This window comes from Lissotriton vulgaris, chromosome 1_1 (genome assembly GCF_964263255.1).
Source record: "Lissotriton vulgaris chromosome 1_1, aLisVul1.2, whole genome shotgun sequence".
Lineage (NCBI taxonomy): Eukaryota > Metazoa > Chordata > Amphibia > Caudata > Salamandridae > Lissotriton > Lissotriton vulgaris.
In genome coordinates this window covers 1,333,926,876-1,333,949,809 of record NC_141685.1, presented here as the reverse complement: position 1 = coordinate 1,333,949,809, position 22,934 = coordinate 1,333,926,876, and the positions used below count along the sequence as shown (strand labels likewise).

The 22,934-nt window shown below is 52.9% G+C and overlaps 1 protein-coding gene across 1 annotated transcript in view; it reads left to right on the top strand.

Moving 5' to 3' along the window:
- LOC147749119 (transmembrane protease serine 12-like) overlaps nucleotides 1-22,934 on the top strand; it is a 516,520-nt gene that overhangs the window by 1,532 nt on the left and 492,054 nt on the right. The window lies entirely within an intron of this gene.

The window sequence follows — 22,934 nt, the reverse complement described above, 5'->3', positions numbered from 1 at the left end:
CACTACTTTCTCGCAGTGCGAGAAGGCAGAAACATAAAATGGTAAAACTACCATTTTATGTTTCTGCTTCTCGCACTGCGAGAAAGCTGAAGTGCCTGGTTGTGGGCGGGCGGGTGGGCGATCCTGCTTGAGGGTAGGGGGGGGGGGGGAGTGGCTTACCCACTGTTTTGGGTACTGACTGTTTGGTTGGCCCCAGGACCGAACAAAGCAGTCATGCGCACTCTACATAGAGAAAATGACCCGGTTGGGGCGCTCTCGGCTGCGCCTTACCAATCACAACGCTGCCATTGCAGACTGAACATAAGCCTTCTTGACAGTGTGCCTGCTTCCCAGTAAGATATGTAAATGTGCGCGCCAACTGCTCAATCTGTAAATGTAAAGGGTGCCAAGTTCGGATGTGTGTTGTCTTTGGTTTTTATTTGTTACACCTGTCTGCATTCTTCTCTTCATCTGTTCATGGGTGCCTGTATGTGTATAGTTTCTGTTTGTGGGTCCTTGTTTTCGTCCGTGGAATTCATCACAAACCTGACACATGTATATTTAACACGTTCAATGCTGATGACGGAACCGCTCCGTCATCAGCTGCAGTTGGGCTGTGCTGATGACGGAGCGGTTCCGTCATGGCCCGGCCGCCGCGCCTGCGCGGCGCTGATTTCGCGCCTGCGCGGTGCGTTCTATTGCGCGGGGCGGGCCATGACAGAACCGCTCCGTCACGAGCACAGCTCAACCGCGGCCGATGACGGAGCGGTTCTGTCACCAGCATGCGGCTGCCGCGCGGCCGCCCCGCCCTGTTAGCGCTGAGGTGGAATAGCGCCGCAGCGAAAGGGTTAAATACAAAAATGAAAACTGAGCTGTTTAGGGCCTTCTGTCTTTCTGCAGGATTATGTAAAAGTCTGTCAATTGTCTCCCATAATAGACTGGGAAATTCAACAACTTTAGGATTAGAAATGTATGCAGTGCGTAAATAGATTTTGTGTTTTTTTGCACAAATAGATAAAAATATGCCTGGCGTCTATTATGTAATAAGCAATAGGGTTTGACCGAGATTTGAAAAGTGTTCAGTCTAAGCAGACAGTTTTGGGCTACACTTTGCCTAGGCAGGTGGCTTGCACCTAGACTGCCAGATGCAGGAAGTTAGGAGTGACAATTAAATAACTTTTCCTTGCTCCTACCCATCCTTGCGGTGGATGGACGAGCAAACAGGGAGAGGCAGACTCAGCGGCAGAAGCATCATGTTGGCGCCGGACCGAGCACTGTGAACTCTCTCTGCCTTCTCCCTCTTGGATGTCACATTCCTTCTTCCCTTTGGAAGGTGGGGTGCTGACAGGTGAACTATATGTGGTAGGGGTCACGGGTGAGGTGGGACAGGTAAATGGGCGCCCGTCTTCAAACTGTGGTTTTTTGGTTGATTATTGATTCACTTGAAGGTACACGTTTATTCTTTTTCAGATGTATTGTAAGGGACCTACCAGCTATAATGTAAAGTGTGAGCTTTTAAAGATGGTTACCAAAAAACAGAGTTTCCTGAAGACACACATTTTTCTTTTTGAGGGGTATTGTAAGGAAACTACCGGCTAAGCTGTGTGAAGTGTGTGCTTTTAAAAGACCGTGGCATTATAAAACAAGCATTTGCAATGCAATAGGTCTCGCATTTACGCGAGTTTAAGCTATTGGCATTGTAAATGGCAATACGTATTTTTTTATGTTTTAAAAACCAAAATATAAATAAAAGGCATTGTAATTTACAATGCCAATAGCTCAAACTTACGTAAATACGAGGCCTATTGCATTGTAAATGCTTGTTTGCAACATGTTATACTTGGGCATCTATGCCCTTGGAATTTCCAGCTTTCACTACATTCTTACCAACATTATATCAAGTGCTTACGTGTTTAGGGAGGCGGGAAAGGATTTTTTAGTTACACTTCCTTGGTTTGCCCCTTTTAAAAAACCCCACCATTTTCATCCCACTTAAATTCTAAGGATAACGATGGTGCAGATTTGTTCTGACTCAAATGACAGCATGAAATATACAAACTACAACAGAACATATTTCATCTTATTGGTTTGCTCACCGTGTCAACCCTACCAAAAATTCCTATTGTACATACCTCGAAAATACTGGGCAGCTTTCAGAGAGCTGCTGTTGATCTCGACCCTATTCGAGGAGTCGCCGTTAACCAGTCAATACGTTTAATTCACCAGCTTAGAAAGCTCCGATTAACCAGGTTTATGTTTAATCCAACACTGCTTTCACAAAAGTAAAAAGGTGGCTATAAGAACAAAGTAAACTGTAGTGCTGCCAACAAGTTGTAGCTAACTTAGTTCAAAATCAATAAGTTTGACAAATATGTCTTATATCTTCGCGGATGAGACCAACATTTTCATTAAAGTCCACCACCGTCACCCTCCCCTTCACCACGGCTTCGGAACATACCAGGCCTAGGGCAGCGGCTGGTACGAGACCAAGGCTCACGGTATTCCAAGCAGCAGATAACTGCTCACGCCGGCAGAGTAAGCCATATCCCTTCATGAGCAGCAACTCCGCTCGCGCCGGTTAATGATGTAACCTGTCATTATCCGATGGCCATGCGCGACAAACGTCTTTAATAACTATAGAAAGGAGACAGCCAAGCAGAAAGTAGATATGAACATAAAAAGCACACTCACGCACCCAGACTCCATTGGCTCGCTAGAGTAACTTAGGTCCAGATGTAGGTAGCTAAATACCGGTCGGTAACGGCTGAAAATCTGTGATTTTCCCGTTACCGACCGGTATTTAGCCCTTCCTAATGTAGGAGGCTGGAAATAAGGATTCGGTAATTTACAGATTCCTTATTTTAAGGAATCGGTAAAATACCGATTCCTTCTTTTAAGGAATTGGTAAATTACAGATTCCTTAAAACCTATGTAGGTAGCACTTAAGAGAGTGCATTTTTGCTTTAAGGATTCGTTATTTACCACCAACTACAAGTTGTTGGTAAATACCGAATACCTTTGAAAAAATAAATAATTTGCTTTTTTCAAGGTGTCATGTGGCAGACATACATGCCCTTAGGGCATGTATGTGCGCCACATGTGCACAGATGCACGATTCAGGGGTGCAACAGGGTGTCAATGTGACGCCCTGCCACCCTTGAATATGCTCCCGCTATTACCGATTCGGTAAATACTGAATCGGTAATAGTGAATGGTTTCCCATTCATTCCTTTGGGCCTCCAGGTATTACCGAATCGGTAATAAGGAATATTACAGAATCTGTACTTTTTACCCATTTTTTACCTACATCATATTTACTGATTCCTAAATACCGAATCAGTAAACTTCGGTATTTAGGAATCGGTAAAATGAGATTACCTATATCGGACCCTTAGTTCCTATTTTAAACTGGCATTGTGCCCGTTAAGAGTAAACAACCACAGTCCCTAAAACAAACAAAACATACTGCAATAAATTAATTGTCATTTGGATATCATTTCTGTTTTTCAAAAAGTGCTAGACTAAGATATTGAAAACATATACACGCTTATATCTATTTATTAGTATTTAGGTATTAGGTCTAAGCATGTTTATTTCTATGAGATTTTATAGTCCAGGCTATATGTCCCTGTATTTTAACGTCCTAGAGCTATGTTCTAAGATGGCCTCTGCAGTTCGAGTCTCTATTTCTGTAGTTGCTCCTTCTGCCAGTAGTTTATGCCTGGCGGTAGGTAAGGAGAGCCGGTTGTTCTTGTAGTTAGGTGGAATAAAACAGTCAGCCATGTCTTTACAAGAAAGAATAATTTGAGTACAGTCTTATTACTCAAAAATAGCTGAAATGGTTTGAAAATATGTAGATGTGTGCTTCGGTGGTGTACCTATAATTAGTTACAATTTACTTTCTTTCTCTGGAATCTGCTTTATAACAGTCTAACTCATGATGACGCTATCGTGTTCTGACTCTTTGCGTCATAGTAGCAAACTATATCCGCTCCTGTTTACTGCTCTCTTCCAAGACGGCTGTATTGGTCTCCGCCTTTTAGTCGCGTCAACGGTGGCGGTTTATGTAGTGAGGCTGTTACCGGGAGACAGCAGGCGAGTGCTGCGGGCAGGGGGAAGGGGCTGCAAGGATGAGCCAGCAGAGGGCGGCGCTGCAGACCTACAACAACGAGCTGGTGAAATGTGCGAGGGGAGAAAAGAGGGCTGTCTGGTGTGGCACCTGAGGGGGCATTCGGGAGGGTGCCTGTGGCCACCTGTCGAATGAGCAGAGCTGCGAAAGCGGTGCTCTGGTGAAGACTGTGGAAGGCAATAGAAATGCTGTAGGGAAGGTGGGAGGAGAATGGTGTTTGTAGGCTGGTAGTTTAAATTGCCACCAGTTCTGGTTTTACTACTTGGATAGTCCAAGATCCTGTTATGATGTTCTTGGTAAGGTAATGACCATATGCTAGTTTACTCTTAGGCAACGCTGTTAATCTGTGCTTTTGCCGCTATATAATCACACTCACAAGCCTGTTTCCCCCCTATTCTTTCAATTCAAAGGATATGTATTCCCAGTAGGAAAAAAGCTACTTTCAAAGAGGTACATTTCTGGTAATACATCTAGATACAAGAAAAAGTACTAGAAGTGTGAAAAGAAAATGCAGTGGGGCTGTGAATTTCGACAAAGAGTGAACTGGGGGGCAGCGAAGCATGTTCGGAGGTAGAGTGGGTTGGTTGAAATTGACTACTGTTAAGATGTTGCTTCACTCATTGAGATAACAATCACAAGCACGCGCGGGCACCTCGCGCAGCAGCAGAGGGGAGGAGGGGGGCTGCTCGATTCACTTGTGAGAGCGATAATTGCTACCATATGGCGGCGCTCGCTCCCGCAAGTGAATCGCCACACGTGCACGCGTTGACATTGAAGGCAATGGAACGTGTGCACATTTTTGGCTGAAAAGCCAAAGCGATAGCTAAAGGTCTTTCCTATACAGACCATGCATGCTGCGTAGGCGAGACTTAAAAAACTGCATTTACTGAGCAGTCCTGCCAAGCGTCACGCAACAGGTGTGACGCTCACACATTTCAGATCGGTGATCCGCATCACCGCACTGAAATGCATTGTCACGCATTTTGCCACCTGTGCCAGGCGCGCCAGCGTCACCTGTGCCTGGGCTCTCTCTGCTGTTCTGAGAGAGGTGCTGCTCAGCCGAGTTCCTAATCAGCTCTGTGTAGTGGCTGAGAGCGCTACAATGTATCTCTCTGCACTCTGCCAGGAGCTGCCTGCTGTGTTGCCCTGGAAACAAGAATGCGGCAAATGGTGCGGTGGCGTGCACTACTCTCAGACTCAACATCACACACTGCAGGGGGGCCGGGCTGCCCTCTCTGACTATTCTGCAGCGTAGATCACCAACTGCGGGCCGGGATTAAACCCGGATCTGCCAGCGGTAGAGTGCCGTCACGTCCGGAGGAACTAGGAAGTGCAGAAGTATGCGTGACAATGCATTTCAGTGCGGTAATGCAGAGTACCACACTGGAATGCGTTAGTCTAACGCATGATGCATGATTCTTGGCTGGACTGTGGACGGAATGCAGAAAAAGTGCATTGCCAAGAAATGCTCGGTTTGCATTAGATTGGTCAGACGTCTGCAGATTGCAGGGGCAGTGCCAAAGAAATCCAGAGCGGGTGTGTGTGTGAACAGAATTTCCGGCAGAAACAGTAAAATAAATTAATAAATGAATTGTTGAAAAGATAAATCCAAAACCAGGCTTAAACAATAAAAATTGAATAATGGCATCCATATAATGCTTTTCTACGTGCCATATGTATTATTAATGCACTTTCGTCCACCGAAAATCCATGTGTTTAGATGAACCGTAATGTATCCATAATTATAAGCGCACGTGTTACAGAGCCGAGTGTGCACTCACTTTAACTGTAATTTGATCTTTCATTCATAATTTTTGGCTGGGATATTTCATCTGTTTTATGTCTTCAGCCCTGAAGGGGGGCTTGGGGTTGGGTAGCCGACCGCAGGGAGGTCCCCCTCCTGGGCGGTTTGGGGAGTGCGGGGGGGGGGTTAGCATTCTAGCAAGCGACATTTTGTTTTTTGGGCTTGCTTTTTGTAGCCCAAATGTAGGCCAAGGTATAAATGCCTTGGGCTACTGCTCCCAGCCACCGTTTTAGGTTTGGTGACCTGGTGGCTGGGAGCTTTAGTTAGGGAATCCTTTTTCCTGGTTTAGTCAGTGCGTTTTGGTCATCTTACTCACAAGTTTGTTGCTTAGTGGTGTTGGCGGCAGAAGATTTCCGAGTGCTCGAGGCCATTAGGCTGTTGAGTGAAGCTGGGCGTCTTGACTTGGTGATTGGGGACGTGTCCGGGCAGCCGCGCCCCGCGCGGCAGGCCTCCGCGGGCGTGGCAGCAGCAGTAGCTGCGTGCACCTCGCCCAAACGCCTGAGGATGACCCATGTGGCTGAGTGGGGCCGCCCACGTTCCAGGAAGGCGGCCCAGCTGCTCCATATGCAGCCCAACAGTGCCAGCACTATTACGGAGATGAGCGCGGGGGGTCAACAGGTGGGAGGTGTGCGGCGGGGGAGAGTGTGGCTGCGCTTGTGGCCGAGGAGCCTGCTGCCGTTTTCTGTGAAGAGCATAGGGCTTTGCCTGCCCCCGCGCGAGGAGGGAAGTGCAGGGGCGCGCGCAGCAGCAAGAGGCGTCGTTGTCAGCCGCCTCGGAAGTCCCGGCGGTGCTAGTGAGCGGGAGGGAGGGGGTTGTGCTTCACGGAGGCAGCTTATCGCCGGAGGGCACGCGAGCAGGGGAAATGATACAGCCAGATTTTATCCCACCTTCGCCTGTGAGGAGGAACCAATTTAATGGGGCACTTTCCTCTTCTGTGGAGCTGGGCAGGGTTGGGGGAGCTGAGTTGGGTTTGGAGGCTATGGGGGGGAGGGATACTTTCAGCCCCCTGCTGTTTTCTCCTTCCACTTCTAGTAGGGTTAAGGTGTTTTCCTGGGGTGGTAGCTCGGTGGGTGATGGTGAATGGGTGCAGGTTGGGGGGTGGGGTGTCTGACACTCTCCTGAGGTTGGGCAGAGGCAGGACATTGGGGCTGGGGGGGTAGTGTGGGGGTTTCAATACCATCTGGTGGGGTTGAAGCTTGGGAGGGTTTGGATGTTTTCCTGGTCGGTAGGGGTGAGGGGTATGGAAGGTAGGGGTCACAGTGTTTTTTGCAGTCCCCCCCAGAGTGGGTTTGGCAGGGGAGGTGTAGGGCGGACAGGGGGACAAGATCAGGGGGGGTTGGCTCCTTTGGGGGTGTAGTGGGGAAGGGGAGATTTGGCCAGGTGTTGGGTACTTCAAGTGTGGTGGTATAGGCAATGTTAGAGTGGAGTGGGGAGGAAGAGATTGGGGACCCCCCCCCCCCCTCTATCCCGCAGGTGAGTAGGGTGAGACAATCGCACCCAGGGCAGGGCGCGATTAAGGTTGGGGGTAATGCAGTTTTTGACAGACAGGGTGGTAGGCCAGTTAGATTTTTTGGTGATCCCAGCACACCAGTCCGAACTTTTTGTTTCCAGGATAGGGAGCGTTGCAGGATTGCGGACTCAGTAGGGCAAGGTGCAGCCCAACTGCTCCGAGGAGAAGGGAGAGTGGAGCCTTGCGCTGCACATTCTGTACTGGCGGGGGATCCCGTCGCAGCCAGCATACGAAGGTCAGGCGCGACCTCGCTGGCCCCAACGTCAAGCGGGGCTCTGTGGTCAGCATGGCCATCGGATAAGGACTTTCAACAGGACTAACGCAGGGGGGAGTATCGGCGTGTGCAGTCGGCTCCCCCACCAGAATTGGAGACACGGGCCGCTAGGGCTGGTTCAAGCAAGGTGGGGTTTGGAAAACCCCGTAGTGTTGCGGTTGATACAAATGCTCTACAGATAGAGGAAGCAGTAATATTGGATTATGATGAGGATAGCCCCGAGGAAGGGGAAGGGAGGGACAATGAGGAGGGGGGTGCCTTCTTGTGTGTCTTCTAGTGTTTTACAGGCACCAGAGGTGGTGCAGGCCAGGAGGGCAGTGTTGTTGGGACCCAGAAGAGAGTGCGGCCCCTCTGTGAGGGCTCCTTGGACGGCGGACCCGGTTGAGCAAGTGGCATGGAGATCGGCGCCGGGTCGGTGCTAGACGGGGACCCGGAGGGTCAGCCGAGTACAGGGGGAGAGGCCTCCGGTGAGGGCCGTCTCCGGCGATCGTACAGACGAGTAACTTCCCCCCCACAGATGGACACCACACAAGGATGAGATCAACACTCTTTATATAAGGTTCTTGAGGTAAGGTTATCAACGATACAGTAGGGTCAGGACACGAGGATCCTCCCAATTCTAGTCTCTGTAGGGAAAGGGGTAGCGGGACAGTCTTGGTACCGGTCTGGTACAGGGGCGGCAAGAAGGAGCTCACAATCCTCAAGCTTAGGGGTCTGCAAGGTCGGGCCGCGGCAGCGCCAGCAGGCTAGGATGATAGTTCTTGGCAAGGAGGGCCGCGGCAGCGCCAGCAGGCCTGGACGAATGCTTTACAACGAGGAGGGCCGCGGCAGCGCCAGCCGGCTAGGATGATGGTTCACAGCAAGGAGGGCCGCGGCAGCGCCAGCAGGCCAAGACGATGGTTCACGTTGCAGAGGGGCCGCGGCAGCGCCAGCAGGCCAAGGCGATGGTTCACAAGGATGGGCCGCGGCAGCGCCAGCAGGCCAAGACGAAGGTGCACGTTGCAGAGGGCTGCGGCAGCGCCAGCAGGCTTCAGAGATGGATTCACAAGGCAGGGCTGCGGCAGCGCCAGCAGTCCGTCAAGGATGAGTTCTTCTCGGTGTCTCTCGACTCCAGGATACAACTGCCTTCCTGCTCTGTAGCTGCCCCAGTTATAGGTCTGGTCTCCTTTGATGTCCGGACCCTCGCGCTTGGAGGTCGGGAGGTCCGGGATGAGGGAGTCCAGACACCCAGCAGGGGGGTGGAGCCAGCGCCCGGGGAGGCCGGGGGCGATCGACACCTGGCGGAGGAGAGCCATTGACACTCCTTCTCCCATTGACCTGCCAAGTGGTCTCTTCACCTCCCGGGTGGATGGTGGTGCCTCGATGTCGGGGCCTGGCCAGGCCCAGGGTTGGGGTCGAGCCGAGGCCACGCGGCCTCGTGATGCAGTGTCCAAAGATGGTGGCTGGGCGGGGGAATGGTGCTGACGGGGGCCCGGGCCAGCCGATACTGGGGTGTTCGGGAGCTGGAGTCCCGTTGGGGACGGGTTGCGGGTTGCCTCGGTGGGTTGCAGGGATGGTTCTTTCTGGGGATACAGGGAGAGCCGGTGTCCGGGCCCTATCATGCGGGGAGGGAGCGGGCCTTCCACGAGGCCTGTCCAACATGCGTCCCCCCCAGCTGAAGGCAGGGAGAGTCACCCATCCTCTTGGGTACTCTCCTCGCCGAGGCGGAAAAAGCGTGACAGGCCGTCCGCGGTGGCGTGGTCCTGGCCAGGACGATGCTCCACAGTGAAGTCCATCCCCTGCAAGGAAATGGACCATCGCAACAGTTTTGGGTTCTCTCCCCGCATCTGCATCAGCCATTGCAGGGGTCGGTGATCTGTTTGCACCCGGAAGTGGGTACCGAAGAGGTAGGGCCGGAGTTTCTTGAGGGCCCATACCACGGCGAAGGCCTCCCGCTCGATGGTGCTCCAGCGCTGTTCTCGGGCCAGCAGGCTTCGGCTGATGAAGGCCACTGGCTGATCGACTCCCTCGGTGTTGAGTTGAGAGAGGACTGCCCCAACGCCATGATCTGAGGCGTCCGTCTGTACTATGAACTCCCGGCTGTAGTCGGGGGCCTGGAGCACGGGGGCGGTGCACATGGCGGTCTTCAACTTCTCGAAGGCCGCTTGACAGTCTGGAGTCCAGTGGATTGTTTTGGGGTTTTTCTTGGATGTGAGTTCTGTGAGGGGCCCCACAATGCTGCCATAGTCCTTCACAAACCGCCGGTAGTACCCAGTGAGCCCCAGGAAGGCCCGGACTTCGGTTTGGGTAGTAGGGGGTTGCCAGGCCTGGATGGCAGCGATCTTGAGCTGAAGGGGGGCCACCAGATCGCTCCCCACTTGATGTCCGAGGTAGGTCACGGACCCCTGGCCAATCTGGCATTTGCTGGCTTTGATGGTGAGGCCGGCCTGCCGGAGGGCGTGCAGGACTTCTCGGAGGTGGTGGAGGTGGTCTGCCCAGTGGCGACTGTACACAGCAATATCGTCCAGGTAGGCGGCGCTGAATTCTTCGAGGCCCGCCAGTACCTGGTTCACGAGTCGTTGGAAGGTAGCTGGAGCGTTTTTCATGCCGAATGGCATCACCTTGAAGTGGTAGTGACCATCTGGGGTAGAGAAGGCGGATCGTTCTTGGGCCCCGGGGGTGAGGCCGATTTGCCAGTAGCCCGCTGTTAGATCGAAGATGCTCAGGTAGCGGGCGGCCCCCATGCGGTCAACTAGCTCATCCGCCCGGGGGATAGGGTGAGCGTCGGTTCTGGTAACGGCGTTCAGGCCCCGATAGTCCACGCAGAACCGGAGCTCGGGGGCAACGCCCGGGGCGGCAGCCTTGGGGACCAGTACGACTGGGCTGGCCCAGGGGCTGTCAGATGGCTCGATCACTCCCAGAGCCAGCATTTTGGTGACTTTGTTCTGGATGCAGGCGCGCACCCGATCTGGCACCCGGTACGCCCTGTGTCGAATAGGTGGACTATCCTCGGTGTCCACGTCGTGAAGGCACCAGGGGGTGACCCCGGGGGTGAGGGAGAACAGGTTTGCGAATTGTAGCAGGAGAGCTCGACAGTCTTGGCGTTGCTCCGGGGACAAAGCATCGGAGAGTCTGACCCCTTCCACTGAGCCATCCTGTTCACGGGTCCTCAGTAGGTCAGGGAGGGGCTCGGAGTCTTCCTCCGTCCCACTATCGGTAGCCATCAGGAGGCTGAGTTCCGAGCGTACGAAGTGGGGTTTGAGTCCGTTGGCGTGGAGGACCCGTAGGGGGTTCCGGGAGGACTCCATGTCGATTAGGTAGGTGACGGGACCCTTGCGCTCTATCACCTTGAAGGGTCCTGTCCATTTGTCCTGTAGGGCACAGGGTTCGACCGGGGACATCACCCAGACTTGTTGTCCCGGCTCGAACTCGATGGAGGAGGCATGCTGATCATACCATTTCTTCATGTCCTCCTGGCTGGCTTCAAGGTTGGCTTTGGCGAGCTCCCTGAATCGCCGGGTCTGGTTGCGAAGGGTCAGGAGATACTTATATATATCTGGAGGAGTCTTCTAGGGGGCCATCTCCCATCCTTCCTTGACCAGGCTGAGGGGACCCCGGACGGGGTGTCCGTGCAGGAGCTCAAATGGGCTGAAGCCTAGGGATTTCTGGGGGACTTCTCGATAGGCGAACAGGAGGCACGGGAGCAGCACGTCCCATTGGCGACGTAGGGGTTCTTCTAGGCCCATGATCATTCCCTTGAGAGTGCGGTTAAACCGCTCGACCAGTCCATTTCCCTGCGGGTGATAGGGGGTCGTGAATTTGTAGGTGACCCCGCACTGTTGCCAGAGAGACCTCATGTACTTCAAGATAAAGTTCGTGCCCCTGTCGCTGATGACTTCCCGGGGGAAGCCCACCCGAGAGAAGATCCCCATCAGGGCTCGGCCTACCACGGGCGCTGTCACGGTCCGAAGAGGAATGGCCTCGGGATAGCGGGTGGCGTGGTCCACCAGGACCAGGATGAACCGGTGCCCTTGTGCCGTTCGGGGGCCCAGGGGCCCCACAATGTCTATTCCCACCCGTTCGAACGGGGTGGTGACGACGGGAAAGGGTTGAAAGGGTGCTTTGGTCTTTCGGCCGCTCTTCCCGCTGGCCTGGCAGGTGGGGCAGGTCCAGCAGTGGTTGGAGACATCATTTCGCATTTTGGGCCAGTAGAAGTGGGTCACCAGGCGGCTGTACGTTTTGTCTTGCCCCAGGTGTCCGGCGAGAGGCACATCATGTGCCAAGTTCAAGAGGAAGTCTCTGAAGCGGAGGGGTACCACCAGCACCCGACTGGCCCCCAGCTCAGCAATCCTTTGCTCACTGTAGAGCAGGTCATTGTCCCAATAAATCCAGTGGGCCCCTGAGGTGTCTCCTGCGTTCTGGGCGAGGGCTTGCTGCCGGAGTCCCTCGAGGGAGGGACATGTCCTCTGCTCTTGTCGGAATTGTTCCTGGGTGGGGCCACCCTCTTGACGCCACTGGGCCAGTTCGGGAAGGTCCCGGAGCCGATCGAGTCCTTCTTCGTTTTGTTCTGGAGGACTGGCTTCTAGGGTGGCTCCCTCTGGGACGATCGGGGGAGGAGGCTCTGGCCATTCGGGTTCTGCGGGACTGGGGATGGCGCGGGCGGCCATGGACCGGGTCGTTACGCAGGCCCATTCAGGGAGGCCCAACATCCCCAGGTGCTCTCTTCTTTCGACGGCTGCCCAGGGGGAACTTTTGAGGTCGTTCCCCAGGAGGCAGTCCACGGGTGCATCATCGCGGACAGTTACTTTCAGCATTCCGGACACTCCTCCCCACTCGAAGGGGACGCAGGCCATCCGACACAGGCTTTCTGAGTTGTCGGCCGACCGTACGGGGCAAAGGATGTTTGGCAAGATCTGGTCCGGGGTCACCAGATGACAGCGGACTGCGGTCACACTGGCCCCGGTGTCGCGGAGGGCTTCAGCCCGGCGCCCATTAATGTTGACCCACTGGCTGTATTTCTGCGTGTTGGCGGGCAGGGGGGCCCGCGGGATCATGTCTCTTTCCCCTAGGCAGACCAGGGACATGGCGGCTGGTTCCCACTCGGGCTGGTCGGGCTCGTACTCCTCAGGGTCTTCTGGGGTTTGCTCTTTCCCCAGGGCGGCGGCAGCGACCTGGCGGGGCATAGGGTTCTGGTTCTTCGGGCAGTTGGGATCATTGGCGTAGTGGCCGGTTCGCTGGCATCGGTGGCAAGTAACGTTGGCCCGGAAACCTGGACGCATCGGGAGGTTTCCCCTGCCGGCCGGGGGCGGGGCGTTGCTGGCGGGAGCCACCGGGACTGCGTCTCTGCCCCGACCCTGGCCTCCTCCTCCCCCTCGGGGGCGATGGGGTCCTTGGGCGGCTCTGTTCTGTTCGCTGGGCCCGTTTCGGGCAACTCGGGTGCTTTCCCATCGGTCAGCTTCGGCGGCGAGTTGCCGAGGTTCAGTCAGTTTACTGTCGAGGAGGTGCTGCCTGAGCTCGACGAAGCAGTTGTTAGAAAGGTGCTCCTACACAATAAGGTCGAAGAGTTGCTCGTAAGTGGTCACTTTGCTGCCCTTGATCCACCCCTCGAAGGCTCGGCTAAAGAAGTTCACGTACTCCACCCAGGTTGTACCCGGGATCCGCTTTCAATCGCGGAACCGCTGGTGGTACATCTCGGGCGTGAGTCCCTATCGAGTGAGGAGGGCGGCTTTCATGTGGTCGTAGGATGTCATCTGATGGTCCGGGAGTTGCAGCAGGCGTCTCGCCCTTCGTTGACAAACCTCCCCCATAACCCGGCTCCCCAGTCGTCCCGGGGAATCCGGTGGGAGGTCATGGCTACCTCGTAGGCTTTGAACCATTGCTGGATATCATCGTTCCGGTAATACTCTCTGACGACATCCTTGGGGATGTTGTCCTTGGGGTCTGTAGTGGCCGGAGTGTTCGGGCGCTCGGGGACCCCGAGATCTTTGTTCTGTTTCCGAATCTTTAGTTCTTTTAGGTTGCGCTCATGTTCGTAGGCTAGCTTTTTCTCTTCTAACTCTCTCTGTCTTTGTTTCTCTTCTCGCTCCTCTCGGAGCCGCAAGTGTTCCAACGTTATTTTTTGTTCCGCCAATTTGAGTTCTCCATCTAAACGAAGTCGAGCCAGTTCCAATTCATGGAGCCTGCTTTTTTCCCGTGCTCGGACCTCCTCTGGGGAGAGACCCGATTTCCTTTCTTCCGTCGGTGTGGTGCTTGTTTCGGGTGCCTCGAGGCTTTGGTTTTGGGGTACGGCCGTACCCGTCTCCGCCCAAGAATCCAGGGCGTTTTTGAAGTCCTCTTTCGTGCTCAGTCCTGTGGTAGCAATGCCTAGTTCTATGCAGAATTGTTTTAGTTCTCTGTGGTTGTATTCTTCTAGTTTTTCCATCTGGAATTTTTCCGTGGTTCCGCTCTCTTTTGTTGACATTGTGGTTGTGTCGTGGGGTGAGTTACTCTCTGTACGATTATGCGTTGGTTCGGATCGCGCCGCTGGCCACCAATGTTAGACGGGGACCCGGAGGGTCGGCCGAGTACAGGGGGAGAGGCCTCCGGTGAGGGCCGTCTCCGGCGATCGTACAGACGGTAACTTCCCCCCCACAGATGGACACCACACAAGGATGAGATCAACACTCTTTATATAAGGTTCTTGAGGCAAGGTTATCAACGATACAGTGGGGTCAGGACACGAGGATCCTCCCAATTCTAGTCTCTGTAGGGAAAGGGGTAGCGGGACCGTCTTGGTACCGGTCTGGTACAGGCGGCAGCAAGAAGGAGCTCACAATCCTCGAGCTTAGGGGTCTGCAAGGTCGGGCCGCGGCAGCGCCAGCAGGCTAGGATGATAGTTCTCGGCAAGGAGGGCCGCGGCAGCGCCAGCAGGCCAGGACAAATGCTTTACAACGAGGAGGGCCGCGGCAGCGCCAGCCAGCTAGGATGATGGTTCACAGCAAGGAGGGCCGCGGCAGCGCCAGCAGGCCAAGACGATGGTTCACGTTGCAGAGGGGCCGCGGCAGCGCCAGCAGGCCAAGGCGATGGTTCACAAGGATGGGCCGCGGCACCGCCAGCAGGCCAAGACGAAGGTGCACGTTGCAGAGGGCCGCGGCAGCGCCAGCAGGCTTCAGAGATGGATTCACAAGGCAGGGCTGCGGCAGCGCCAGCAGTCCGTCAAGGATGAGTTCTTCTCGGTGTCTCTCGACTCCAGGATACAACTGCCTTCCTGCTCTGTAGCTGCCCCAGTTATAGGTCTGGTCTCCTTTGATGTCCGGACCCTCGCGCTTGGAGGTCGGGAGGTCCGGGATGAGGGAGTACAGACACCCAGCAGGGGGGTGGAGCCAGCGCCCGGGGAGGCCGGGGGCGATCGACACCTGGCGGAGGAGAGCCATTGACACTCCTTCTCCCATTGACCTGCCAAGTGGTCTCTTCACCTCCCGGGTGGATGGTGGTGCCTCGATGTCGGGGCCTGGCCAGGCCCAGGGTTGGGGTCGAGCCGAGGCCACGCGGCCTCGTGATGCAGTGTCCAAAGATGGCGGCTGGGCCGGGGCAATGGTGCTGACGGGGGCCCGGGCCAGCCGATACTGGGGTGTTCGGGAGCTGGAGTCCCGTTGGGGACGGGTTGCGGGTTGCCTCGGTGGGTTGCCGGGATGGTTCTTTCTGGGGATACAGGGAGAGCCGGTGTCCGGGCCCTATCATGCGGGGAGGGAGCGGGCCTTCCACGAGGCCTGTCCAACAGTCGGGCAGCCTTGTTAGACCCAGGTGAGAATGCTGTCCTGCGGGCCAAACCACAAATGGTATCGGTGGAAACAGGGAGTGAGGACTTCGGGAGGAGCTGGGTGGTAAGCTCCATAAGGGTAAATATGTTAAAGATCAAGGTGTGGGGACTGGTGAAGTGGTGGCATCAGGAACAAAAGTGGAGAGTGGAATGAATACAGAACCGAAAGTGCCAAGTAAGGAGCCTTTACAGAGCAAGGAGCTGAAGTTTAAAAAACTGCCCTATATGGGCGTGACAAAGCCTCTGGGCGCTCATTTGATGCTAACGACTAAAGAGCACATTTGGAAAGGGGAATATGTAGAGTTGCTAAAGTTGCTGCATAGGGAAGTGAGGTCCAAAGAGGGGTCCAAGGAAGAAGAATATGAGTTGGCTAGGCGACCCAAAAAGCCGTTAACGATTGAGAATTGGACAGCGGCATTTTTTATATATGCCAGCGTTTATTGCGAAAAATTCCCTGAACGCTGTGTGGCCATTTTCAAATACATGGATGTCATGCGGAAGGCACAAATTACAGGTAGCGGGTATGCTTGGGCGCAGTATGATGAAGAGTTTCAAGCACGTATGGCCTGGGATCCGGATGGGAAGTGGGGGGAGTTGGATACTGATCTGTGGCAACACACCATGGGAGCACCGGCGGGGGGCAAGACTATATTTAAAGCTAGTGGCTTGCCATTGGTTTACAGGCCCTTTCAGGGAAAGCCCAGCAGGAGAGGGGTGGGGAGTACAACAGCTACACAATCTGGATCAGAGGAATGCTGGGATTTCAATGAATTGCAAAAAACACAGTTGATGGACAGAATGCAGAACAATGTCTTACATTCACCCCAGTACAAAGATCTGGGCCTAAATCCATCGTTTTTTTGCACTCCACACCACCCTAGGTCAGACAATGGCTATATGCAAATCAGCCTTGACCCTGTGCCTCATGGGAACAGTCCAGCCCGAACTACCAAGCCATGTCTTTCCTAGACCGGAATCAAGCATCGAAGGACCGGTTTCTGGCTATCAGCCTTCTTCAGCCTGGATAGCTTGACTCCAGTGATGTGGAGAGCCTGGGACTCACGTCTGAGCATACCCAGCCCTCTGGGGATGAAAATTGCAAAAAACACAGTTGATGGACAGAATGCAGAACAATGTCTTACATTCACCCCAGTACAAAGATCTGGGCCTAAATCCATCGTTTTTTGCACTCCACACCACCCTAGGTCAGACAATGGCTATATGCAAATCAGCCTTGACCCTATGCCTCATTGGAACAGTCCAGCCCGAACTACAAAGCCATGTCTTTCCTAGACCCGAATCAAGCATCCAAGGACCGGTTTCTGTCTATCAGCCTTCTTCAGCCTGGATAGCTTGACTCCAGTGATGTGGAGAGCCTGGGACTCACGTCTGAGCATACCCAGCCCACTTGGGGTGAAAATTGCAAAAAACACAGTTGATGGACAGAATGCAGAACAATGTCTTACATTCACCCCAGTACAAAGATCTGGGCCTAAATCCATTGTTTTTTTGCACTCCACACCACCCTAGGTCAGACAATGGCTGTATGCAAATCAGCCTTGACCCTGTGCCTCATGGGAACAGTCCAGCCCGAACTACCAAGCCATGTCTTTCCTAGACCGGAATCAAGCATCCAAGGACCGGTTTCTGGCTATCAGCTTTCTTCAGCCTGGATAGCTTGACTTCATGAAGTGGAGAGCCTGGGACTCACGTCTGAGCATACCCAGCCCACTCGGGGTGAAAACTGCAAAAAACACAGTTGATGGACAGAATGCAGAACAATGTCTTACATTCACCCCAGTACAAAGATCTGGGCCTAAATCCATCGTTTTTTTGCACTCCACACCACCCTAGGTCTGACAATGGCTATATGCAAATCAGCCTTGACCCTATGCCTCATGGGAACAGTTCAGCCCGAACTACCAAGCCACGTCTTTCCTAGACCGGAATCAAGCATCCAAGGACCGGTTTCTGGCTATCAGCCTTCTTCAGCCTGGATAGCTTGACTCCAGTGATGTGGAGAGCGTGGGACTCACGTCTGAGCATACCCAGCCCACTCGGGGTGAAAATTGCAAAAAACACAGTTGATGGACAGAATGCAGAACAATGTCTTACATTCACCCCAGTACAAAGATCTGGGCCTAAATCTATCGTTTTTTTGCACTCCACACCACCCTAGGTCAGACAATGGCTATATGCAAATCAGCCTTGACCCTGTGCCTCATGGGAACAGTCCAGCCCGAACTACCAAGCCATGTCTTTCCTAGACCGGAATCAAGCATCCAAGGACCGGTTTCTGGCTATCAGCCTTCTTCAGCCTGGATAGCTTGACTCCAGTGATGTGGAGAGCCTGGGACTCACGTCTGAGCATAGCCAGCCCACTCGGGGTGAAAATTGCAAAAAACACAGTTGATGGACAGAATGCAAAACAATGTCTTACATTCACCCCAGTACAAAGATCTGGGCCTAAATCCATCGTTTTTTTGCACTCCGCACCACCCTAGGTCAGACAATGGCTATATGCAAATCAGCCTTGACCCTGTGCCTCATGGGAACAGTCCAGCCCGAACTACCAAGCCATGTCTTTCCTAGACCGGAATCAAGCATCCAAGGACCGGTTTCTGGCTATCAGCCTTCTTCAGCCTGGATAGCTTGACTCCAGTGATGTGGAGAGCCTGGGACTCACGTCTGAGCATACCCAGCCCACTCGGGTGAAAATTGCAAAAAACACAGTTGATGGACAGAATGCAGAACAATGTCTTACATTCACCCCAGTACAAAGATCTGGGCCTAAATCCATTGTTTTTTTGCACTCCACACCACCCTAGTCAGACAATGGCTATATGCAAATCAGCCTTGACCCTGTACCTCATGGGAACATTCCAGCCCGAACTACCAAGCCATGTCTTTCCTAGACCGGAATCAAGCATCCAAGGACCGGTTTCTGGCTATCAGCCTTCTTCAGCCTGGATAGCTTGACTCCAGTGATGTGGAGAGCCTGGGACTCACGTCTGAGCATACCCAGCCCACTCGGGGTGAAAATTGCAAAAAACACAGTTGATGGACAGAATGCAGAACAATGTCTTACATTCACCCCAGTACAAAGATCTGGGCCTAAATCCTTCGTTTTTTTGCACTCCACACCACCCTAGGTCAGACAATGGCTGTATGCAAATCAGCCTTGACCCTGTGCCTCATGGGAACAGTCCAGCCCGAACTACCAAGCCATGTCTTTCCTTGACCGGAATCAAGCATCCAAGGACCGGTTTCTGGCTATCAGCCTTCTTCAGCCTTGATAGCTTGACTCCAGTGATGTGGAGAGCGTGGGACTCACGTCTGAGCATACCCAGCCCACTCGGGGTGAAAATTGCAAAAAACACAGTTGATGGACAGAATGCAGAACAATGTCTTACATTCACCCCAGTACAAAGATCTGGGCCTAAATCCATCGTTTTTTTGCACTCCACACCACCCTAGGTCAGACAATGGCTATATGCAAATCAGCCTTGACCCTGTGCCTCATGGGAACAGTCCAGCCCGAACTACCAAGCCATGTCTTTCCTAGACCGGAATCAAGCATCCAAGGACCGGTTTCTGGCTATCAGCCTTCTTCAGCCTGGATAGCTTGACTCCAGTGATGTGGAGAGCCTGGGACTCACGTCTGAGCATAGCCAGCCCACTCGGGGTGAAAATTGCAAAAAACACAGTTGATGGACAGAATGCAAAACAATGTCTTACATTCACCCCAGTACAAAGATCTGGGCCTAAATCCATCGTTTTTTTGCACTCCGCACCACCCTGGGTCAGACAATGGCTATATGCAAATCAGCCTTGACCCTGTGCCTCATGGGAACAGTCCAGCCCGAACTACCAAGCCATGTCTTTCCTAGACCGGAATCAAGCATCCAAGGACCGGTTTCTGGCTATCAGCCTTCTTCAGCCTGGATAGCTTGACTCCAGTGATGTGGAGAGCCTGGGACTCACGTCTGAGCATACCCAGCCCACTCGGGGTGAAAATTGCAAAAAACACAGTTGATGGACAGAATGCAGAACAATGTCTTACATTCACCCCAGTACAAAGATCTGGGCCTAAATCCATTGTTTTTTTGCACTCCACACCACCCTAGGTCAGACAATGGCTATATGCAAATCAGCCTTGATCCTGTACCTCATGGGAACATTCCAGCCCGAACTACCAAGCCATGTCTTTCCTAGACCGGAATCAAGCATCCAAGGACAGGTTTCTGGCTATCAGCCTTCTTCAGCCTGGATAGCTTGACTCCATGAAGTGGAGAGCCTGGGACTCACGTCTGAGCATACCCAGCCCACTCGGAGTGAAAACTGCAAAAAACACAGTTGATGGACAGAATGCAGAACAATGTCTTACATTCACCCCAGTACAAAGATCTGGGCCTAAATCCATCGTTTTTTTGCACTCCACACCACCGTAGGTCAGACAATGGCTATATGCAAATCAGCCTTGACCCTGTGCCTCATGGGAACAGTTCAGCCCGAACTACCAAGCCATGTCTTTCCTAGACCGGAATCAAGCATCCAAGGACCGGTTTCTGGCTATCAGCCTTCTTCATCCTGGATAGCTTGACTCCAGTGATGTGGAGAGCGTGGGACTCACCTCTGAGCATACCCAGCCCACTCGGGGTGAAAATTGCAAAAAACACAGTTGATGGACAGAATGCAGAACAATGTCTTACATTCACCCCAGTACAAAGATCTGGGCCTAAATCCATCGTTTTTTTGCACTCCACACCACCCTAGGTCAGACAATGGCTATATGCAAATCAGCCTTGACCCTGTGCCTCATGGGAACAGTCCAGCCCGAACTACCAAGCCATGTCTTTCCTAGACCGGAATCAAGCATCCAAGGACCGGTTTCTGGCTATCAGCCTTCTTCAGCCTGGATAGCTTGACTCCAGTGATGTGGAGAGCCTGGGACTCACGTCTGAGCATACCCAGCCCACTCGGGGTGAAAATTGCAAAAAACACAGTTGATGGACAGAATGCAGAACAATGTCTTACATTCACCCCAGTACAAAGATCTGGGCCTAAATCCATTGTTTTTTTGCACTCCACACCACCCTAGGTCAGACAATGGCTATATGCAAATCAGCCTTGATCCTGTACCTCATGGGAACATTCCAGCCCGAACTACCAAGCCATGTCTTTCCTAGACCGGAATCAAGCATCCAAGGACAGGTTTCTGGCTATCAGCCTTCTTCAGCCTGGATAGCTTGACTCCATGAAGTGGAGAGCCTGGGACTCACGTCTGAGCATACCCAGCCCACTCGGAGTGAAAACTGCAAAAAACACAGTTGATGGACAGAATGCAGAACAATGTCTTACATTCACCCCAGTACAAAGATCTGGGCCTAAATCCATCGTTTTTTTGCACTCCACACCACCGTAGGTCAGACAATGGCTATATGCAAATCAGCCTTGACCCTGTGCCTCATGGGAACAGTTCAGCCCGAACTACCAAGCCATGTCTTTCCTAGACCGGAATCAAGCATCCAAGGACCGGTTTCTGGCTATCAGCCTTCTTCATCCTGGATAGCTTGACTCCAGTGATGTGGAGAGCGTGGGACTCACCTCTGAGCATACCCAGCCCACTCGGGGTGAAAATTGCAAAAAACACAGTTGATGGACAGAATGCAGAACAATGTCTTACATTCACCCCAGTACAAAGATCTGGGCCTAAATCCATCGTTTTTTTGCACTCCACACCACCCTAGGTCAGACAATGGCTATATGCAAATCAGCCTTGACCCTGTGCCTCATGGGAACAGTCCAGCCCGAACTACCAAGCCATGTCTTTCCTAGACCGGAATCAAGCATCCAAGGACCGGTTTCTGGCTATCAGCCTTCTTCAGCCTGGATAGCTTGACTCCAGTGATGTGGAGAGCCTGGGACTCACGTATGAGCATAGCCAGCCCACTCGGGGTGAAAATTGCAAAAAACACAGTTGATGGACAGAATGCAGAACAATGTCTTACATTCACCCCAGTACAAAGATCTGGGCCTAAATCCATCGTTTTTTTGCACTCTGCACCACCCTAGGTCAGACAATGGCTATATGCAAATCAGCCTTGACCCTGTGCCTCATGGGAACAGTCCAGCCCGAACTACCAAGCCATGTCTTTCCTAGACCGGAATCAAGCATCCAAGGACCGGTTTCTGGCTATCAGCCTTCTTCAGCCCGGATAGCTTGACTCCAGTGATGTGGAGAGCCTGGGACTCACGTCTGAGCATACCCAGCCCACTCGGGGTGAAAATTGCAAAAAACACAGTTGATGGACAGAATGCAGAACAATGTCTTACATTCACCCCAGTACAAAGATCTGGGCCTAAATCCATTGTTTTTTTGCACTCCACACCACCCTAGGTCAGACAATGGCTATATGCAAATCAGCCTTGACCCTGTGCCTCATGGGAACAGCCCAGCCCGAACTACCAAGCCATGTCTTTCCTAGACCGGAATCAGGCATCCAAGGACCGGTTTCTGGCTATCAGCCTTCTTCAGCCTGGATAGCTTGACTCCAGTGATGTGGAGAGCCTGGGACTCACGTCTGAGCATACCCAGCCCACTCGGGGTGAAAAATGCAAAAAACACAGTTGATGGACAGAATGCAGAACAATGTCTTACATTCACCCCAGTACAAAGATCTGGGCCTAAATCCATCGTTTTTTTGCACTCCACACCACCCTACGCCAGACAATGGCTATATGCAAATCAGCCTTGACCCTGTGCCTCATGGGAACAGTTCAGCCCGAACTACCAAGCCATGTCTTTCCTAGACCGGAATCAAGCATCCAAGGACCGGTTTCTGGCTATCAGCCTTCTTCAGCCTGGATAGCTTGACTCCAGTGATGTGGAGAGCGTGGGACTCACGTCTGAGCATACCCAGCCCACTCGGGGTGAAAATTGCAAAAAACACAGTTGATGGACAGAATGCAGAACAATGTCTTACATTCACCCCAGTACAAAGATCTAGGCCTAAATCCATCATTTTTTTGCACTCCACACCACCCTACGCCAGACAATTGCTATATGCAAATCAGCCTTGACCCTGTGCCTCATGGGAACAGTCCAGCCCGAACTACCAAGCCATGTCTTTCCTAGACCGGAATCAAGCATCCAAGGACTGGTTTATGGCTATCAGCCTTCTTCAGCCTGGATAGCTTGACTCCAGTGATGTGGAGAGCCTGGGACTCACGTCTGAGCATACCCAGCCCACTCGGGGTGAAAACTGCAAAAAACACAGTTGATGGACAGAATGCAGAACAATGTCTTACATTCACCCCAGTACCAACATCTGGGCCTAAATCCATCGTTTTTTGCACTCCACACCATCCTATGTCAGACAATGGCTATATGCAAATCAGCCTTGACCCTGTGCCTCATGGGAACAGTTCAGCCCGAACTACCAAGCCATGTCTTTCCTA